The sequence below is a fragment of the Budorcas taxicolor genome, chromosome 18, assembly GCF_023091745.1.
Source record: "Budorcas taxicolor isolate Tak-1 chromosome 18, Takin1.1, whole genome shotgun sequence".
Lineage (NCBI taxonomy): Eukaryota > Metazoa > Chordata > Mammalia > Artiodactyla > Bovidae > Budorcas > Budorcas taxicolor.
In genome coordinates this window covers 47,503,792-47,522,691 of record NC_068927.1, presented here as the reverse complement: position 1 = coordinate 47,522,691, position 18,900 = coordinate 47,503,792, and positions in this window count along the sequence as shown.

The following is an 18,900-nucleotide window of genomic DNA, read 5'->3' as shown; positions in this document are numbered from 1 at the left end:
TTTTGTAACTCTAAGTTTGTTTTCTATGTCTGTGGGTCTCTTTCTGTTTTGTAAATTAGTTTACTTGTATCATATTTTAGATTCCACATATAAATGATGTCACATGATATTTTGTCTTTGTTTGAATTACTTCACTTAGTTTGACAATCTCTAGGTCCTGGCAATGGCAACCCACTCCAGTCCCACTCCAGTACTCTTGCCTGGAAAATCCCATGGACAGAGGAGCCTGGTAGGCTGCAAACCATGGGGTCACTAGGAGTCGGACACAACTGAGCGACTTCACTTTCACTTTTCACTCTCATGCATTGGAGAAGGAAATGGCAACCCACTCCAGTGTTCTTGCCTGGAGAATCCCAGGGACGGGGGAGCCTGGTGGGCTGCCGTCTCTGGGGTTGCACAGAGTTGGACACGACTGAAGGGACTTAGCAGCAGCAGCAGCAGGTCCATCCATGTTGCTCCACATTGTATTGTTTCACTCCTTTATTATGAGTGTGTAGTATTCTGTTTTGTGTGTGTGTGTGTGTGTGTGTGTGTGTATGTATATATATATATATATATGTATAACTTCTTTTTTAGTCATTCATATGTCAGTGGACATTTAGGTTGTTTCCATATCTTGGATATTGCAAAGAATGCCACTATGAACATAGGGGTGCATGTATGTTTTCAAATTAGAGTTTTGTCTGAGTATATGACCCGGAGTGGGATTGCTGGATCATATGGTAACTCTATTCTTAGTTTTTTAAGAAACCTCCATACTGTTTTCCATAGTGGCTGTACCAATTTACATTCCCACCAACAGTATATGAGGGTTCCCTTTGTTTCACATCCTCTCCAGCGTTTATTGTTTGTAGATTTTAATAATGGCTACTCTGACTGGTGTGTGATGCTTCCTCATTGTAGTTTAGATTTGCATTTCTCTGATAGTTAGCTATGTTGAGCATCTTTTCACGTGTCTATTAGCCATCTGTATGTCTTCTTTGAGAAATGTCTATTTAGGTCTTCTGACCATTTTTTATTTGGGTTGTTTGGTTGTTTGTTTATTCTTATTGAGTTACATGAGCTATTTGTATATTTTGGAAATTAAGCCCTTGTCAGTTGCATTGATTTGCATTTTCTCCCTGTCTGTAGATTGTCTTTTATGTTTTGTTTATGGTTTTCTTTGCTGTACAAAAGCTTATAAGTTTGGTTAGGTCCCACTTGCTTATTTTTGCTTTTATTTCTATTGCCTTCAGAGACTGATCTAAGAAAACTGCTCCAATTTATGTCAGAGAATGTTTTGCCTCTGTTCTCTGTTTTATGGTGCCCTGCCTTTATTTATGTCTTTAAGTTGTTTTGAGTTTATTTTTGTATATGGTGTGAGAGAGTGCTTTAACTTCATTGATTTACATGTGGCTGTCCAGTTTTCCCAGCACCACTTGCTGAAGAGACTGTCTTTTCTCCATTGTATGTTCCTGACTCCTTTGTCAAAGATTAATTGACTGTAGGTATGTGACTTTATTTCTGAGCTCTCTATTCTGTTCCATTGATCCATATGTCTGTCTTTTGTGCCAACACCATGCTGTTTTGATTACTACAGCTTTGTTGTATTGTGTGACTTCCAGAAGGGCTATGCCTCCAGCTTTGTTCTTTTTCCTTAGAACTGCTTTGGCAATTCTGGATCATTTATGGTCATTTAATTAGGGTTATTTGTTCTAATTCTGTGAAAAACATCATGAGTAATTTGATAGGGATCAAATTAATTTATAGTAATATTTGTTTGGTTTATGGGCTTCCCTGGTGGCTCAGAGGTTAAAGCGTCTGCCTGCAATGTGGGAGACCTGGGTTCAATCCCTGGGTCGGGAAGATCCCCTGGAGAAGGAAATGACAACCCACTCCAGTACTCTTGCCTGGAGAATCCCATGGACGGAGGAGCCTGGTGGGCTACAGTCCATGGGGTCACAAAGAGTCGGACACGACTGAGTGACTTCACTTTCACTTTCACTTTCTTTTGTTTGGTTTGGAGAGTATGGCCATTTTAACAATCTTGATTTTTCCAGTGTAAGAGCATGGTTTAACTTTCTAATATATGGAAATAATCTAAATGTCCGTAACAGATGAATAGATAAAGAAGTTGTATGTATGTGTACAGTGGAACACTACTCAGCCATAAGAAAGAATGAAAGAATGCTAGCAATGTGGATGGACCTAGAGATTATCATACAAAATGAAGTAAGTCTGAAAGAGAAAGGCAAATACCATATAATATCACTTGTATGTGAAATCTAAAATATGACACAAATGAACATCTCTGTGAAACAGAAACAAGACTCACAGAGACAGAGAACACATTTGTGGTTGCCAAGGGAGAAGGGGCTGGGGAGGGATGGATTGGAAATTTGGGATTAGCAGATGCAAACTATTACATACAGAATGGAAAATAAGCTCCTACTGTATAGCACAGGGAACTATAGTCAATGTCTTGTGATAACCACAATGGAAAAGAATACAAAAAAGAATTATATATATATATATATATATATATATATATATATATATATATATATATACACACACACATACACACACACACACATAAATCACTGACTGATGTTGAAGCTGAACCTCCTTTGGGCACCTGATGTGAAGAGCCAACTCCTTGGAAAAGACCCTGATGCTGGGAAAGATTGAAGGCAGGAGGAGAAGGGGATAACAGAGGATAAGATGGTTGGATGACATCATTGACTCAATGGACATGAGTTTGAGCAAACTCTGGGAGTTGGTGATGGACAGGGAAGCCTGGTGTGCTGCAGTCCATGGGGTCGCAAAGAGTCAGACATGACTGAGCGACTGAACAACAACCAAGACATTAATACAACATTGTAAATCAACTATACTTCAAGAAAATAATTTTTTAAGAAAGGAAAAAAAATGAAAAAACACAAGACCCTAATTTGCTAGGTTGAAACTGTAGCTCATGAGAGGGAACATGTGACCAGTGTCACTTGCGATAGGAGGGTGCTAATTTTCTTCTAGAGGTTGGATGATTGAGTCTGGCACAAACAAAACCCAGTAAAAGTATTTTACCAATTAATTTTTTTTTCCACAAGGGGAGGCACATAAGTGAGATCTTACGTATTTCTGTTAAGGAGTAGCTAATATATTTATCTTTTTTTTAAAATATATTTTTCTACAGATGATCTTGAATCAGTCTCTTACCTGCAGCTGTGTCCTCAGCCCCATCGTGTCATGATTTCTCCTTGGTATAGATAAAGAGACACATTGCTTTGACTGATCATGTTTTCTGGTCCGTGGCATGTCTGCTGCCACATAAGAACTGGAATGAGTCCCTCTCCAGGTTAAAGGCTGCCTGTCTGATGGGGAAAGAGGATACAGACTGGCTGTGAACACTAGGGTGAAGCCCCCGTGGTTCAGAAGTCCTGCTGGTTTGGTTGGTGCTCTACATCTCGGGGAGAGGCCTCTTTTGCCTTTTCCTGTTGCCAGGAGAGGCCCTCGAGTCCAGCCCAGGTGTGTTCAGGCAAGTGTAAAGCTGGCTATGCTGTGGAGCTGCTGAGCATTGTCATGCCAAGGGGAAAAATCAAACCAGAAAGAAAGCCTTGATCACCTTCACTCTGCAGGAGGGGCAGCTGTGTCTGTCACACTGCAATCAACCATTTTAACAACAAGCACTTTCACAGTAGTTATTATAAGCTAGGTTCTGTGAACTCTGTGAACTCACTTAATCCCCAAAACATCTATGAGGGTTCTATCATTGTACAGTTGGGGAAACTGAGGCAAAGTCAGGTTCATTAGCTTCAGCACCAGGTCCTGACTCGGGATTTGAATGCAGGCTGGCAGACAGTTCCCATACTGGCAGGCAACTGGAATGCTTGCCTAGAGCTGGAGCACCAACCAGGCCAAGCAGCATTAGTCCCACTCAAGGCACTTTCTTCTCTTCCCTCCCTTCACTCTTGCTAATGCAGAAAATCCTCACCTCAGGAGCTAAGACAATTCCATAAGCTATGTGATCCAGATCCTGGGATGAGTGGCTGAAAGGAGTGTTGCAGCCACCTTGGAGGTGGGGTATTACTTTCCTTGGGGAGATCATGAGCCCCAGCCTCTTATCTCTGTCACTAGAAGGGCTAAAAGTTCTTCTCAAGGACAGGGAGGTGGGTGGGAGGCCCTGGAGACCCTTGAACGTGCCAGTCCTGCTCCTGGTCCATGACCACAACCGCAATGGAAAACGATCAAGAACAAGGTGATGGAAATGCAGATGGCAGAACAGGCCTTGAAGCAGAGGGTGGTGGGAGAGCTGACCAGGGCTCAGATCACGTCTCCCTGGATGCTGGCTCTCTGGGTCTGTGGGTTGAGGGGAGGGGTGGGGAGGAAGAAGCACATGGGGGTCAGTGACAGTAGTTGGGCAGGGCTTCCACCTAGAGCTGTTTAGGTTTTACACCCATTGCCCATGACCTGTCCTGGCAGGGGAGCGCATGGGAGCTGCTTCACTTGCCCAGGTGAATGGGCACCTCTTCTGACTCACACAAGGGCTCCCCAGAGGCTAGTGTTCACCCGGAGGCTGGGCTGCAGTGGGTAGGGCTGTGCTGGGCATTTGGAGAGAGATGAGGCAAGCCAGGATGCCAGGGGTGGAAAGCTGACCAGGGCAGCAGAGGAGCCTGTGTGATCCTCAGCCAGAAGCTGCCCTGAATTTTCAACATCTGTGGAGCCTGTGTGTCCTTGTGGGCTGCTGGCTTCTCGGCCACCATCTGGACATGCTGCAGTTTGGCTGTGTAGGGTCTGGGAAGGTTCTGTGCATCTGTGGTGGCTTCGTCCATAGGCAAGACAGGCCAAGGCTCAAGGGACTTCTTTCCTGCTCAGTTGAGACTGTAGGTTTGGTTCCTTTAGTTCCTCTCTCCATGAATTTCTTTGCCTCATACTGTATAAATCTTCAATATCCTCTCTTCTAGCCTTTTCACTCACAAACTGCCACATAGGGTTGTGTAGCCACAGATACATTCCTTCCTTAAGAAGACACACATACAGGTCCATGCAGAAACCAGGTCTGCCCCTACTTTATAGTTCCTATTTGTAATTCTGAAAGCATGTCCCCAGGGTTCAGAGAGGTGTTCTAGGCAGAACTGTTTCCCCTTCAAGTTCATATGTTGAAGCTGTAGCCCCTAGTACCTTTGATTGTGACTGATTTGGATATATGGCCTTTAGGGAAAGTGAAAGTCACTCAGTTGTGTTCAACTCTTTGCCACCCCATGGACTGTACAGTCCTTAAAGAGATAATTAACTTAAAATGTAGTTGTTAGGGTGGACCTGAATGCAGAATGATTGATGTCCTTAAAAGAAGAGTCTATTATACAGAGTGAAGTAAGTCAGAAAGAGAAAGATAAATATTGTATACTAACACATATATATAGAATCTAGAAAGATGGTACTGATGAATTTATTTGCAGGGCAGCAGTGGAGAAACAGACATGGAGAACAGACTTATGGACCTGGGGTGGGGCAGAAAGAGGGTGAGAGGTATGGAGAGAGTAACATGGAAACTTACAAAATAGATAGTCAATGGGAATTTGCTGTATGACTCAGGGAACTCAAAGAGGGGCTCTGTGACAATCTAAAAGGGTAGGATGGGGAGGGAGATGGGAGGGAGGTTCAGGAGGAAGGGGACATGGGTGTCTCTATGGCTGATTCTTGTTTATGTTTGACAGAAAACAACACAATTCTGTAAAGCGATTATCCTTCAATTAAAAAATAAATAAAAAATTTAAAAAAGGAGATTAGGATACAAACATCACAGAGACAGCCATGTGAGGACACAGCTAGCAGGTGGCCGTCTGTAAGCCCCAGGTGTGAGCCTGCTGGCACCTTGATCTTGGACTTCTAGCGTCTGAAATTGTGAGAAAATGATCATCTGTTGTTTGAGCCTCTTGATCTGTGGTGTTTTTTTTTTTTCCTGGCAGCCCTAGCAAGCTAACACAAAAGGTGTACCTATTCCTGGATGATTTCTGGTGGACACCTTATAGCTGCTACAAGAACTTTGGGGTAAACTTAGGCAGAAATATCCAGGTACATAACAGGAAAACAAGACACCTCCCAAGACAGTGACAAAACCTCTCCAAACATCTTAGCTAGAAAAGCCTGCAAGATGCATCTTCTTATATATTAATCTCAGGGAATTCCTTAATGGCATCGTATATGAAGCTCTTCTTCAGCTCCTAGGAAATCCCAGTTGACTCACTAACAGCCTCACAAAGAGCCATAGTACTTTCCATTGACCTTTGATGCTACCTGGCACAATTTCCCTGTTGCCCCACAATGACCTCCTGTAAGATGTTCCCTTTACTGTAATATGCCTGCAAAGGCCACAGGGATCAAGACCATCTCTGTGGAAAAGAAATGCAAAAACCCAAAATGGCTGTGGAAAGAAGAGAAGCAAAAAGCAAAGGAGAAAAGGAAAGATATAAGCATCTGAATGCAGAGTTCCAGAGAATAGCAAGAAGAGATAAGAAAGCCTTCCTCAGTGATCAATGCAAAGAAATAGAGGAAAACAACAGAATGGGGAAGACTAGAGATCTCTTCAAGGAAATTAGAGATACCAAGGGAACATTTCATGCAAAGATGGGCTTGATAAAGGACAGAAATGGTATGGACCTAACAGAAGCAGAAGATATTAAGAAGAGGTAGCAAGAATACACAGAAGAATTGTACAAAAAAGATCTTCACGACCCAGATAATCACGATGGTATGATCACTCACCTAGAGCAAGACATCCTGGAGTCAGGTGGGCCTTAGAAGCATCACTACGAACAAAGCTAGTGGAGGTGATGGAATTCCAGTTGAGCTACTTCAAATCCTGAAAGATGATGCTGTGAAAGTGCTGCACTCAATATGCCAGCAAATTTGGAAAACTCAGCAAAGGCCACAGGACTGGAAAAGGTCAGTTTTCATTCCAATCCCAAAGAAAGGCAATGCCAAAGAATGCTTAAACTACTGCACAATTGTACTCATCTTACATGCTAGTAAAGTAATGCTCAAAATTCTCCAAGCTAGGCTTCAGCAGTATGTGAACTGTGAACTTCCAGATGTTCAAGCTGGATTTAGAAAAGGCAGAGGAACCAGAGATCAAATTGCCAACATCCGCTGGATCATCAAAAAAGCAAGAGAGTTCCAGAAAAACACCTATTTCTGCTTTATTGACTATGCCAAAGCCTTTGACTGTGTGGATCACAATAAACTGTGGAAAATTCTTCAAGAGATGAGAATACCAGACCACCTGACCTGCCTCTTGAAAAACCTATATGCAGGTCAGGAAGCAACAGTTAGAACTGGACATGGAACAACAGACTGGTTCCAAATGGGAAAAGGAGTACGTCAAGGCTGTATATCGTCACCCTGCTTATTTAACTTATATGCAGAGTACATCATGAGAAATGCTGGGCTGGAAGAAGCACAAGCTGGAATCAAGATTGCCGGGAGAAATAACAATAACCTCAGATATGCAGATGACACCACCCTTATGGCAGAAAGTGAAGAGGAACTAAAAAGCCTCTTGATGAAAGTGAAAGAGGAGAGGGAAAAAGTTGTCTTAAAGCTCAACATTCAGAAAACGAAGATCATGGCATCCAGTCCTATCACTTCCTGGCAAATAGATGAGGAAACAGTGGAAACAGTGTCAGACTTTATTTTGGGGGGCTCCAAAATCACTGCAGAGGGTGACTGTACCCATGAAATTAAAAGATGCTTACTCCTTGGAAGAAAAGTTATGACCAACCTAGACAGCATATTAAAAAGCAGAGATATTACTTTGCCAACAAAGTTCTGTCTAGTCAAGGATATGGTTTTTCCAGTGGTCATGTATAGATGTGAGAGTTGGACTGTGAAGAAAGCTGAGCGCCGAAGAATTGATGCTTTTGAACTGTGGTTTTGGAGAAGACTCTTGAGAGTCCCTTGGACTGCAAAGCATTCCAACCAGTCCATTCTAAAGGAGATCAGCCCTGGGTGTTCTTTGGAAGGAATGATGCTAAAGCTGAAACTCCAGTACTTTGGCCACCTCATGTGAAGAGTTGACTCATTGGAAAAGACTGATGCTGAGAGGGATTGGGGGCAGGAGGAGGAGGGGATGAAAGAGGATGAGATGGCTGGATCACATCACCAACGTGATGGACGTGAGTTTGAGTGAACTCCGGGAGTTGGTGATGGACAGGGAGGCCTGGCGTGCTGCGATTCATGGGGTTGCAAAGAGTCGGACACGACTGAGTGAGTGAACTGAACTGAACTGAACTGAAGGCCACACAGCCTGACTTGATCCCTGCTCACAGTCTTCACACTGACATCCTTGACTTGCTAAACCAAATAGGAACAAGTGAGTCCCGGTAAAACATCCCCAGGGCCTCCCTAACACCATCAGTAACCTCTTAGTTTTGCACACCAATCAAACATCTCTGGCAGCTATAGTCTTTGCAATCCAGAGTTACCCCTGACTGTTACCCTCTATGAATGCTCTCCACTGATCATTCAGAACACCCCCAGTGACCATCTAGTTTGTACTTTCCTTTTTTTAAAAAAAATTATTATTGTTATTTTAAAATTAATTTTTGGCTGTGCTGGGTCGTTGTTGTTGCATGCAGGCTTTCTCTAGCTGTGGCAAGTTGGGGCTACTCTGCTGCAGCGCATGGACTTCTCATTGCAGTGGCTTCTCTTGTTGCAGAGCACAGGCTCTAGGCATGTGGGCTCAGTAGTTGCAGCTTGCGGGCTCTAGAGCACAGGTTCAATCATTGTGTCACAGAGGTTTTGTTGCCCCACGGCATGTGGAACCTTCCTAGGTCAGGGATCAAACCTATTTCCCCAGGATTGCAACATGGATTCTTAACCACTGGACCACCAGAGAACTAATTTAAATTTCTTTTTAATATTTATTTATTTGGCTGCATTGGGTCTTAGTAGTGGCACTTGAGATCTTTGCTGCATCATTTGGGATCTTTCATTGCAGCTCATGGACTCTCTAGTTGTGGCCTACGGGCTCAGTAGTTGTGTGTGAGCTTAGTTGCTCCATGGGATGTGGAATCTTAGTTCCCCAAATAGGGATCAAACCCGTATCCCCTGCATTGGAAGGTGAATTCTTAGTCACTGGACCACCAGGGAAGTCCTAGATTGTACTTTTTCTTTAAAAAGGCCACTGACCTTCAGTAACAGCCCTCACTGGGCCAGTTTAACTGCCCACCTGCCCCGATACAGCCAGTCTTTCCTGACATGGCCCCTCTGTCCCAATATGACTGCTTTGTCCTATTATACCCCTCTCTCCTCCGTAACCCCAGGTGTTTTGATTTTCCCCACAATGTCCTTCCAATCCTTCCTCACTGTCACGAACTAGACTCCTTAAATGCTGCTGGATCCCCTGTCTGCTCTGATAACATTTTTTTCCTGTCCTCTTCCATCCACGGATGTCCCAGGACTCCCTTCTCAATAGAGCCTGTTGTCTGCATCACCTCTGTCACACCCTGTTTCTCCAAGGGGCTCCCCCATCACTGCACCTGTGTTTCTGTCCCAGAATAACAGCTTCCCTGCCCTAGCAGTTGTGCACAAGGTTAAAATCACCCCAAAGGAAAGCTTCTGCCCCCCCTACCTCTGGGCCAGCCCTCTGCCTAGCATCCTGATTGGCCCACATCTCTTGAGGGTGTGGCTCTTTAGCGCCAGTCTTCACCTAGTTCTTGGACTTGCCCTAGAATATGCACCATCCAGGCCTATTTCTGCATTCCTGAGGCTCCAGCTTCTGAATGTCAGAGTACCGAGCTAAGTCAAGGATGTTGGTGGATGTCTGAAGGAGAGTGAACTTCAGGATGGCCTTCTGATTTGAGAGTGTCCAGGTCTGGAGGTGCCTAAGCTGACTCCTGTTTTACAAAAGTGACTAGGTCCAGAGGTCACTAAGCTCTGGGCTTCCCTGGCGGCTCAGTTGGTAAAGAGTCTGCCCGCAGTGCAGAAGGCCTGAATTTGATCTCTGGGTCGGGAAGATACCCTGGAGAAGGAAATGGCAGCCCACTTCAGTATTCTTGCCTGAGATATCCCAGAGATAGAGAAGCCTGGGGGGCTATAGTCCGTGGGGTCATAAGAGCTGGACATGACATAGCAAATAAATCACCACAGATCTGGAGGTACTCAAGTGCCCCCAAGCTGACCCCTGTTTCACAAGGGTGTCCAGGTCCAGAGGTCCCCGAGCTCTGGGTTCGTCAGTTATCAGGGTTCAGAGGTGCCTGAATTAATCCATTTTTGAGGGTATCTGTTGGGTCACAACCTCAGGAGCTTCCTATGTGAAATTTGAACCTGGCCCCCCTACCCAGCCCCCACCCCCACCCCATAGATGGAGGAGAGGCTGAAGAAAGAGGCAGGCCACTCCAGACTGTGGAGTGGAAATTTTGTTGGTTTGTTTGTTTTGGCCATTGTGCTCAGCATGTGGGATCTTAGTTCCCTGACCAGGGATCAAACCTGCCAATCCCATACTGGAAGCACCCTGTCTTAACCACTGGACCACCAGGGAAGTCCGGTGGAAGTTTTGATAGGCAAAGAAACTTCCATACCAGGCTGGTACTGGGCAGCTGCAGGACGAGTAGGTCTCTGCAGCTGCCTGCCAGAATCCTAAAAGTGTATCTATTTTTATTTTAGAAAAGTAATTTTACTTATTTATGTAGGCTGTGCTGGGTCTTCGTTGCTGTGTGGGCTTCTCATTACGGTCGTTTCTCTTGCTGCAACGCATGGGCTGTAGGGTGCATGGGTTTCAGTAGTTGCGGCTCCTAGGCTCTAGAGCACAGGTTCCATAGTTGTGGTGCACAGGCTTAGGTGCTCCGCAGCATGTGGGATCCTCCCCAGTGAGGGATCGAACTTGTGCCTCCTGCATTGGCAGGTAAGTTCTTTACCACTGAACCACCAGGGAAGCCTTCTTAGAAGTTTAAATAGAGACCTTAACTCGGTTTAGTCACATATTCAGTCCAGATGGGCTCAACAACACCTTATTCTCCCAAGGCTACCATCCTTGGAAAGGGTCCCACTGTGGCAGCAGTGGGCAAAGTATATATTCCTAGGACAGAAGAGGGGGTAAAGAGCTTCTAATTGCCCAAGTCTATTTTGGAGTTGACCTGGTGGTCACATCCTCTTGATAACTTTCTCCAACAGTAGCCGGGTCTGGAGGAATCTGGGTTCTGTGGCTGGGTTCTGTGCCCTCTTGTTATAAGGTGTCTGGGTCCAGTGGTGTTTACGTTCTGGGTTACCTCTGCTCCTGAAGGGGACTAGGTACAAAGGATGAGGACAGACCTGCAAAAGAGACTGTGAAAGAGCTGCCAGCATTTAGGAGGACAATGGAGAGTGTTTTCCCAGAAACCAGGTGAAGAATATATTGGATTGGCCAAAATGATCATTCGGGTTTTTCCATTACATCTTACATCTTATAGAAAAACCCAAATGATCACTTTGGCCAATCCAATTTTTGCAGATGGAGGGAGATCAGCTGGACCAGCTGAGAGACCCAGAAGGTGTGTCCTGGAAGGTGAAGAGCTGGAAACATTTGCAGAGGGAATGAAGGACTACTACACACTCAAACAACAACTCTGCACCATCAAGTGTTCAGTTCAGTTCAGTTCCATCACTCAGTCATGTCCGACTCTTTGCAACGCCATGAACTGCATCACACCAGGCTTCCCTGTCCATCACCAACTCCCAGAGTTTGGTCAAACTCATGTCCATCAAGTCAGTGATGCCATCCTCCGTCATCCCCTTCTCCTCCTGTCTTCAATCTTTCTCAGTATCAGGGTCTTTTCAAATGAGTCAGTTCTTCCCATCAGGTGGCCAAAGTATTGGAGCTTCAGCTGCAGCACCAGTCCTTCCAATGAATATTCAGGACTGATTTCCTTTAGGGGTGACTGGTTGGACCTGCTTGCTGTCCAAGGTACTCTCAAGAATCTTCTCCAACACCGCAGTTCAAAAGCATGAATTCTTTGGTGCTCACCTTTCTTTATGATCCAATTCTCACATCCATACATAACTACTGGAAAAACCATAGCTTTGACTAGACAGACTTTTGTTGGCAAAGTAGGGTGTCTCTCCTTTTTAATATGCTGTCGAGGGTTGTCATAGCTTTTCTTTCAAGGGGCAAGCATCTTTTAATTTCATGGCTGCAGTCACCATCTACAGTAATTTTGGAACCCCCAAAATAAAGCCTGTCGCTGTTACCATTGTTTCCCCAACTATTTGCCATGAAGTGATGGGACTGGATGCCATGATCACAGTTTTTTGAAAGTTGAGTTTTAAGCCAGCGTTTTCACTCTCCTCTTTCACTTTCATCAAGAGGCTCTTTAGTTCCTCTTCATTTTCTGCCAGAAGGGTGGTGTCATCTGCATATCTGAGGTTATTGATATTTCTCCCTCCTTGATTCCAGCTTGTGCTTCATCTAGCCAAGCATTTCGCATGATATACTCCACATATAAGTTAAATAAGTAGGGTGACAATATACAGCCTTGATGTACTCCTTTCCCAATTTGGAACCAGTCTGTTGTTCCATGTCCAGTTCTAACTGTTGCTTCTTGACCTGCATACAGATTTCTCATCAGGAAGGTAAGGTGATCTGGTATTCTCATCTCTTGAATTTTCCACAGTTTGTCATGATCTACACAGTCAAAGGCTTTGGCATAGCCAATAAAGCAGAAGTAAACGTTTTTCTTGAACTCTTGCTTTTTCTATGATCCAGCGAATTTTGGCAATTTGATCTCTGGTTCCTCTGCCTTTTCTAAATCCAGCTTGAACAACTGAAAGTTCTCAGTTCAGGTACCGTTGAAGCCTGGCTTGGAGAATTTTGAGCATTACTTTGCTAGCGTGTGAGAAGAGTGCAATTGTGCAGTAGTTTGAACATTCTTTGGCATTGCGTTTCGTAGGGATTGGAATGAAAACTAACTTTTCCAGTCCTGTGGCCACGACTGAGTTTTCCAAATTTGCTGACATATTGAGTTCAGCACTTGCACAGCATCATCTTTGAGGATTTGCAATAGCTCAGCTGGAATTCCATCACCTCCACTAGTTTTGTTCATAGTGATGCTTCCTAAGGCCCACTTGACTTGGCATTCCAGGATGTCTGGCTCTAGGTGAGTGATTACACCATTGTGGTTATCTGGGCCATTAAGATCTTTTTTTTTGTATAGTTCTTCTGTGTATTCTTGCCACCTATTCTTCAAATCTGCTTCTGTTAGGTCTATACCATTTCTGTCCTTTATTGTGCCCATCTTTGCATGAAATGTTCCCTTGGTATCTATTTTTCTTGAAGAGATCTCTAGTCTTTCCCATTCTATTGTTTTCCTCCATTTCTTTGCATTGTTCACTTAGGAAGGCTTTCTTAGCTCTCCTTGCTATTCTTGGGCACTCTGCATTCAGAATGGTGTATCTTTCTTTTTCTCCTTTGCCTTTAGCTACTCTTCTTTTCTCAGCTATTTGTAAGGCCTCCTCAGACAACCTTTTTGCCTTTTTGCATTTCTTTTTCTTGGGGATGGTATTGGTCACCATGCCCTGTACAACATCACTGAACCTCTGTCCATAGTTCTTCAGGCACTCTGTCTATCAGATCTAATCCCTTGAATCTATTGGTCACTTCCACTGTATAATCATAAGGGATTTGATTTAGGTCATACCTGAATGGTCTAGTGGTTTCCCCTACTTTCTTCAATTTAAGTCTGAATTTTGCAATAAGGATTTCTTGATCTGAGCTGTAGTCAGCTCCCGGTCTTGTTTTTGCTGACCATATAGAGCTTCTCCATCTTCAGCTGCAAAGAATATAATCAATCTGATTTTGGTATTGACCATGTGGTAATGTCCAAGTATAGACTCATCTCTTGTGTTGTTGGAAGAGAGTGTTTGCTATGACCAGTGTGTTCTCTTGGCAAAACTCTTTTAGCCTTTGCCCTGCCTCATTTTGTACTCCAAGGCAAACCTTGCCTGTTATTCCAGGTATCTCTTGACTTCTTACTTTTGCATTCCAGTCCCCTATGATGAAAAGGACATCTTTTTTTTATTTTGATGGTAGTTCTAGAAGGTCTTGTAGGTCTTCATAGAACCATTCAACTCCAGCATCTTCAGCATTAGTGGTTGGGGCATAAACTTGGATTACTCTGATATTGAGTGGTTTGCCTTGGAAACGAACAGAGATCACTGTCATTTTTGAGATTGCACCCAAGTACTGCATTTTGGACTCTTTTGTTGACTATGAGGGCTACTCCATTTCTTCTAAGGGATTCTTGCCCACAGTAGTAGATATAATGGTCATCTGAGTTAAATTTGCCCATTCTGGTCCATTTTAGTTTACTAATTCCGAGAATGTGAATGCTCACTCTTGCCATCTGCTGTTTGACCACTTCCAATTTACCTTGATTCATGGGCCTAACATTCCAGGTTCCTATGCAATATTGTTCTTTATGGCATCAGACTTGACTTCCATCACCAGTCACATCCACAGCTGGGCATTGTTTTCGCTTTGGCTCTGTCTCCATTCTTTCTGGAGTTATTTCTCCGCTCTTCTCCAGTAGCATATTGGGCACCTACCGACCTGGGGAGTTCATCTTTTAGTGTCATATCTTTTTGCCTTTTCATACTGTTCATGGGGTTCTCAGGGCAAGAATACTGAAGCTGTTTGCCATTCCCTTCTCCAGTGGACCACATTCTGTCAGAACTCTCCATCAGGACCCATCTGTCTTGGGTGGCCCTACATGGCATGGCTCATAGTTTCATTGAGTTAGACAAGGCTGTGGTCCAGGTGATCAGCTTGATTAGTTTTCTATGATTGTGATTTTCATTCTGTCTGCCCTCTGATGGGTAAGGATAAGAGGCTTATGGAAGCTTCCTGATGGGAGAGACTGACAGTGGGGGAATCTGGGTCTTGTTCTGATGGGTGGGGCCTTGCTCAGTAAACCTTTAATCCAATTTGCTGTTGATGGGAGGGGCTGTGTTCCCTTGGTGTTGTTTGGCCTGAGGCCAAACTATGGTAGATGTGATGGCAGTAATGGTGGTAATGGCGACCTCCTTCAAAAGGACTCATGCCAGCACTGCTGTATTCAGTGCCCCTGACCGTGCAGCAGCCACTGTTGACCCATGCCTCCACTGGAGACTCCTGGACACTCCCAGGCAAGTCTGGCTCAGTCTGTTGTGGGGACATTGCTTCTTTCTCCTGGGTCCTGGTGCATACAAGGTTTTGTTTGTGACCTCCAAGATTCTGTTTCCCCAGTCCTGTGGAAGTTCTGTAGTGAAATGCCACTGGCCTCCAAAGTCAAATTCCCTGGGGGTTCTCAGTCTCTTTGCTGGATCCCCAGGGTGGGAAATCTGTTGTGGGTCCTAGAGAATTTCTTTGGTATAATTGTTCTGCAATTTGTAGGTTGTCTGCTTGGTGGCTGTATGGTGGGGCTGATGGCAACCTCCTCCAAGAGGGCTTATGCCACACGCAGCGTGTCCCAGGTCTGCTGCAGTCAGAACCCCTATCCCCGTGGCAGGCCGCTGCTGACCTAGGCCTCCTCAGGAGACACTCAAACACTCAAAAGCAGGCCTGGCTCAGTCTCTGTGGGGTCTCTGGGTCCCAGTGTGCACAAGGTTTTGTTTGAACTCTCTGAGCATCTCTGGCAGGTGTGGGGTTTGATTCTAAATGGGATTTCACCCTTCATATCATCTTGTTGGGGCTTCTCCTTTGCCCTTGGACATGGGATATCTCTTTTTGGTGGAATCCAACATTCTCCTGTCGATGGATATTCAGCAGCGAGTTGCATTTTTGGTGTTCTCTCAGGAGAAGATGAGCGCATCTACTCTGTTATCTTGTCTCGAAATGCGTGTGTGTACCTGCACCTATGAAGTCAAAGTGCAGAATACACACAGGATGGATTTGTAGCAACAGGAGTTCTGTGGTTTCTTCCAGACATGGAGGGAGGGAAGAATAGAATAGAGAAGGGCAGGACATGAGCTTAATTTATACCAACAACATTTTATTTCTAAGAAAAAAGATCTGATGCAAATATAGAAAATGTTAGCAACTGTTAAATCCAGATGGTACATGGGGGTCTGTCAGACTCTTTCTATACAGTCTGTAAATTTGAAAACTTTTTCCAAGTAAAGTCAGAAGTTAATTTTTTTTAAAGTGAAGAACATTCTGGTGTTTTTGTGGAGGGTGGACCAGAGGAAGAGACAGACCACGGCATGGACCAGGGCAGATGATGACAAGGCTGAATCATACCAGGGGGCTCGTGGGAGAGATCTTTTGTTCAGCAATATGTCTCCTGTGCCTGGCACAACAACAGATACAGAATAAAAGTTCGCTGAATGAAAGAACAACTCATAGCCCTGCCTTCCTTGTTGGTCTGTGGATTTCCTGAGGGCAAGGTTGAGGTCTGTCTTGGTCACTGCTGTGTCTCCTGCATCATCCGTCACAGAGCCAGACGTGGAGGGAGCTGGAGGTCCTACAGGTGGGTGGCTGTATGTCTGTAAAATATTCCTGTGAGCATATCTGTGAGAACCAGTGCTGGGTTTCCTCTTCAGGAAAGGTGGAAATGGGGGATAGCTTTGGGACTTTCATAAGCACCTAGAAGGATTCTCACCAGGAGGAGGAGAGCACCCCCCCTATTTTGGAGAGTGGGAGATGTGTGACATTACTTACTGCCACATTGGGTTCCTTTGTGTTCCTTGAATTGCCCAGCTCATTCCAGCTTATGGACCTTTCCGCTTGCTATTCCCACTCTGTGGGAACTCTGTTCTCACAGCTCTTGGAACAGCTGTCACACTTTGGCTTCTGTGTCTCAGCCCAAGGAGCATCTTAGAAAGGTGTGCATTGGGTGTCCAGTCTGGGACGACATTTCCCAGATGCCTTTGCATTCACATGAGGCCATGAGACTAGTGCTGCCCCATGTGCTGAGAGCAAATGTGATAGTTGGTTCTTTAGGGTTAAAGCTTTATGAAATTTTTTTTTTACCCTGCTGTATTGAGGTATAATTGACAAAACTGTAATATATTTAAAGGGTACAATATAGTGATCTAATGTGCATATACTTTGTGGTGTTATTACCACAGTCAGTTAATTAATAGGGCTTGCCTCGTGGCTCAGTGGTAAAGAACCTGCTTGCCAATGCAGGAGACACGTGTTCGACCCTGGAACACGTGTGGGAGATCCTCTGGAGAAGGTGACCCCCTCCAATATTCTCGCGTGAGAAATCTTATGGACAGGTAGAGCCTGGCGGGCTATAGTCATGGGGTTTTAAAGAGTCAGACACGGCTTAGGAACTAAGCAACAAGTTAATTAACACATCTATTACCTCTATAGTTATCTCTGGTGAGGATACTTACTTTCTTAGCAAGTGTTAGTACTGATATATATAATGGTACTGTTAACCATAGTCATCATGTTACATTTTACATCCTCAGACCTCATTCATCTTACAATTGAACGTCTGGATACTTTTACCAGTCTGTCTCCATTTCCTCCATCACCCAGCTCCTGGAAAACACTATTCAGCTTTCCGTTTCTGTGAGTTTGGCTTTTTCAGATTCCACAGAAGTGATATCATACATTGTCTTTCTCTGTCTGACTTATCTCACTTATCATAATGCCCTCAAGTTCCATTCATGTTGTGGCAAATGGCAGGATTCATATTTCTCATTAATTTCTCAAATTAATAATAAGTTTTATTTGTATATTGCCCACTAGCCCAGTTGTGAAGTAGTTATCTGTTTTTGATATCTCCAGTCTGTCATCGACTGATCCTTTTGGTCTACACCTCATTAAATAAGACAAGACTCTTGATCATATACTTGGATGTGATGATGTCAGATTGCTATTTCTAAGCACCTCCTAGCAATTTCAGTACTTACCATGTTGCACACCATTAGCAGGCCATTAGCAGTTGGAGGACCAGTACTGGCACTGCTTTAGCTTATTACCCTGTTTTATTTTCTCCAAAATCACAGCATTTTCCATTCACTGTAATTATCTTGTTTATTTAAAGATCTTTTTGTTAATGATTTTCTTCCCACTAGGACGTAAGCTCCATCAGAAAGGTCTCTTGTTTATCTTGCTCTTGAAAGTTTCCTAATTCCCAGCATAGTATCTGGTAGATCATGGACGCCCCCATAGTATTGCTGAATAATGATTAAATCACAAGCACGGGTGTTGGTGGGGAGAGGAGGCAACCAAAGCTGTTATAGAAGCTCTCTACAATCCTAATTTGACCCTAATTTTAACCAGTTCACTGATAGATGTTTGACTCCCTGGTTTTCTGGTAGGCCCCAGGTTAGGTCCAGCCTTTTATAACCCATTTCCCTATGTTCCCGCATTAGAGATAAAACCACGCTGGAGTGTCACTGTCTGGTTAACGGTTCTGAGGGGATGGGGCTGAATCTGTAGTGATGACTGCTGTGTCCTGAGAGTCATGCAGCTCAGCCAAGTCCCTTGGTTGGCATAAGCAGACTTATGGCCTGAATGCATGCATGTAGGCAGGAGGGGAGGCTGCCCTGGGGAAAGAGTGCCCCCTCTTGTCTCCCATGGCCCATGTCCTGGTGGGGTCCAGAGTTGGTGTTGAACTCTGGTCCAGTGAGCTGTCTGACCTCCCACTTCCTTTCCCCATTAGCCACCACAAGGTGCTGGATCAGGCTGGCAACACCTTTTACTTCCAACCATGAGATGGTGTGCGCTTCCCTGGTGGCTCAGCTGTAAAGAATCCTCCTGCAATGCAGGAGATGTGGGTTCAATCCCTGGGTCAGGAAGATCCCCTGGAGGGGACGTGGCAACCCACTCCAGTATTCTTGCTAGCAGAATCCCATGGGCAGAGGAGCCTGGCGGGCTACAGTCCATACGGTTGCGAAGAGTGAGGAACGACTGAAGTGACAGCATACACGAACGCACGAAATGGTGTCCCG